The 3,805-nt window shown below is 37.4% G+C and overlaps 1 pseudogene; it reads right to left on the reverse strand.

Moving 5' to 3' along the window:
• Positions 1-1,744: 1,744 nt before the first annotated feature.
• LOC108593303 (putative cTAGE family member 3) lies at positions 1,745-2,213 on the reverse strand (annotated as a pseudogene).
• Positions 2,214-3,805: the final 1,592 nt, after the last annotated feature.

Raw genomic sequence — 3,805 nt, forward strand, 5'->3', positions numbered from 1 at the left:
TAAAGGAAATATCATCAATTTTTAATGTAATTTTTGTCCTACCTTAACACCTCTTTTAAAAAAGAGGAATTATTTCAAAATATATGAAACTTACTGGAAAAATTATTTTTCTTTCATTATCAAGAGTCCTTCTCAAAGAACATTTTCATATAATACAATTTTCACCAAACTTAAAATTCACATCAGTGATTCTCAATTCTGATTTGATGTTATACTAAAACATATCCAGTTATATCAAAGACCACCTTCAAATTCCCCCAAACAAAATTCATTTTAATTCACTTTAAACTTTAAAAAGAGAGGAGAAACAAGGGAAGGAATGACTAGATGAGACATTCATAGGCAAAGCTTAGTATTTGCTAGCAACATATTTATTCTGCAGAACCTATAGCTCAAAATGGTAAAGTATGAATATAAAAACAATATATTACTCCCTTTTCTTATGTGAAGCTTTAAAAGAATTCAGTAAGTCCAACAATTAGGTCTAATGTAATAAGTACATTTTAAGTTTTATATAAGAATAACTACATCAGAACTACTTGTGAAAAAGACTTTAAAAAATATAACCAGTGATTTTAATGCTAGAATATAAATTTTAATTATTTTAACTAATGGCCAGAATAACAAGTTGCGACCAAAAAAGATACAGATAATTTTAGTTTTATAAGACCTGAAAAAATTCAAGTATTTTCTTGACTACCAAAATACAGAAATAATTCTGTATTATTAAGATGAATCAAGTTGAAACGTCATTATATTCCACTTACGGCCGGCTGCCTTCCCAATTCAGAAAAGTAATGGTACACTCACAGAATGCTAGAAAAGATTTTCCTCCACTGTGTTATTACATGAACAGATAGTAAAATTAACATCTCTGATTAATAAAACACATTGAGCTTTAAAAAAAACAAGCATACTTGCAACTGGAGCATGTGATGGACCTGGGAAACGCCTTGGTGGAAAATCATCTCCAGAAGCTCCCTTTCCCACAGAGGTGACAGGGGCCCAGTGTCAGAAGGACCCCTGTGAGAATCAGTTAACATATCAGAGCTTGATTCTCCTCTTTCGTTGGTAATCTGATGGTCCAGTGGATTCCCTGGGCGTCTTGAGCCGCTTCCTTCTCTCTTTGTGAGCAAAGGTGAGAGTCTGGGTAGAGCCTCCAATGAAGTTGCGAGGAGACAGAAAAGCTCTCATTTCATATGAAGGCAGACCCAGTGGTGAGAAGCCATATGAGGAAGGTTCTCTGCCAAATGGTGTATTTGGAACATCCACTGCATGCATATTTTTTTCTAAAAGTTCAAATTTAAGCAGTAGTTCAGTTAATTTTTCTCTGTGTGAGCATTTTCTTTCCTTAAATTATTGAGATTTTTTTCAGCAGTTCAAGCTGCAAACCAATTACCATGTACATTGTTCTCATTGGAAATACTGTGCTTTTAATAATAATGCATTGTTCTCTCCAACTCTTCTTCAAGATCTTTGGCTCTCTTTCTATAGGTCTCCAGCTTGGTTGTAGCATGGCTGATCCTTTAGTCTACCTTAGAAAGTTTCTCTTCTCTCTCTAAACGGCAATTTTCCTCTGTTGTTAATTTCCTGTAAAGTTTCATTTCATTTTCTTGATATAATTCGGTTATTACTTGAAGTTTCTGTTGAAGCTTCTGATTCTCACTTTCAAAATGTGTGTTTTCTGACTGCAAAGATGCAAGTTCAATCTCAAGATTTTTAATACATTCAGTAAGCTCTTCCTTCATTTTATCAACTTCAGATCACTGAATATAAATTTGGGATCTTTCTCCTTCTAAGCTTTTAAAAGAAGCATTGAACTTAGCAGCATGAATCAGTTTCTTCAAAGCTCTGTTTGGAGGATGATCTAAGTACACACCATTTTCTGATTCACTGTTCATTTCTGACTCCAAGTTACCTTCATCCATTTTGTCTTCTCCAAGCATAGCTGCCCAATCTTTCATCTTCAGCAAGTGTTTAGTCAGAGTCTTGATGTGATTGTCTTTAGTACTGAGAACTTGTTCTGCGTGTACTTTGGAGTCTTCCAATGTTATTTTCTGTTTATTAAGTTCACTCACTTGTTCTTTCCAAACTTCAGTTTCTTGCAAAAGCTGTTTCTGGCTTTCCCGAAGCTGAGAATTTTCATCCAAAGCATCTTTTATTGCTGTCTTCAGTGGTTCTCATTTCATTGGAAATAAAGTCTTGAAGGTCATTTTGGCTTCAGCTACTGGTGATTTGAGGGATTTTGACTCATCTTCTAGAGACTGTATCCTTTTTGAAATATCCGCCATCGGTTCATTTTGTTCCAACTGTTTCAATTTCTCTCTTTTAACTCTTTTACTAGACATAGTATTTCTTCCTCAAGTTCCACATTGGACCTGTTCAGCTTTGCACAGGTTGCCTCCAAGCTTTGTGCTTCTGTTGCCTCCTTCTCAAAGCTAGCATCCTTTAAAGATGACTCTACTTCATGGCCTTCATACTCTTTTTGAATAATACTCAGTTTTTCCAGTAGTTTACATTTTTCTTGAATTAGTGTAGAAAGTGTTTCAGCAAGCTCTTTCTCTCTTCCCGAATAAAGCTGACTCCTAACTGATCTAAAACCTCTCCACAAAAAAAAGAGAACAGCAATAAATCAAAAAATAGCTGCCCATATCACCCATTCCCATGGAAAACCATAAGAATTAGAATCTGCTCCCAAACTTTAGCGCAGTGCTGCTACAACCCTGTGTTGCATCTCCAGAAGGAGCCTCAAGTATGGCTGAGGGGTAGCCTGGGGCTCCTCCACAGTGCCAAGGCTGCTCTGGTGGTCACTGCAGTAACTGGGACCTGTGGGGTTCACAACAAAGGACAGAGAACAGGCAGCCTTCTGTCTGTAACCTGAATCCAGAGGGGGCAACCGGAGCAGACCACTGCAGAGCAGGCTGTCAGGGGAAATGATGCTGGGGAGCTGAAAGATGCTGGGGGAGCTGGGGGGGACATGGGCACCCACAGGCCTCACTGGACCATGCTGCCTTTTTCTTTTTTATTTTTATGGGGTCTTTTGATGTTGTCCAGGTTTGTCTTGAACTCCTAGCCTCCAGGATCCTCCCCCCTTGGCCTCCCAAAGTGCTGAGATTACAAGCATGAGCCACAGTACCTGGCCTAAAATTTTTTTCTACTTCAGTACATCCAAAATATCCTGATGAAACTGAGAATACATATTTTCTTAAGCAGGTATCAAGTGTAACAAATTAAAATCTGTTTGGAAAGTAATTTCTTAAAAGTTACTGTATTTCATCAAATCCAACATACTGTTGATTCTAAAACCCAGTGTACTACCAAGAAAAAAACAGATATTTTCAGTTAAAGACATGATGTTTTTAACCATAAAAATTTTTAAGACACATCCCAATTCAGAAAATACTAAAATATAAGAAATATTGCATTTTAGGCTAGGAGCAGCAACTCAGGCTTGTAATCCTAGCACTTTGGGAAGCCAAGGTGTGCAGATTGCCTGAGCTCAGGAGTTCAAGACCACTCTGCACAACATGATGAAACAACGTGTCTACCAAAATAAAAAAAAGTTAGCCAGATGTGTTGGTGCACACTTATATTCCCAGCTACTTGCAAGGCTGAGGCTGGAGAATGACTTGAATCTGGGAGGTGGAGGTTGCAGTGAGCCAAGACTGCACTACTGCACTCCAGCCCAGGCAACAGTGCTAGACTCCATCTCAAAAAAAAAAGAAAAAAAATTTAAAAAAACAATGGCAAAGATAACATTAGAAATCAATTAAATAGAAAAGTGCCCACCAGGAGGAAAAGGTAT

Source organism: Callithrix jacchus, chromosome 9 (assembly GCF_049354715.1).
Source record: "Callithrix jacchus isolate 240 chromosome 9, calJac240_pri, whole genome shotgun sequence".
Taxonomy (NCBI): domain Eukaryota; kingdom Metazoa; phylum Chordata; class Mammalia; order Primates; family Cebidae; genus Callithrix; species Callithrix jacchus.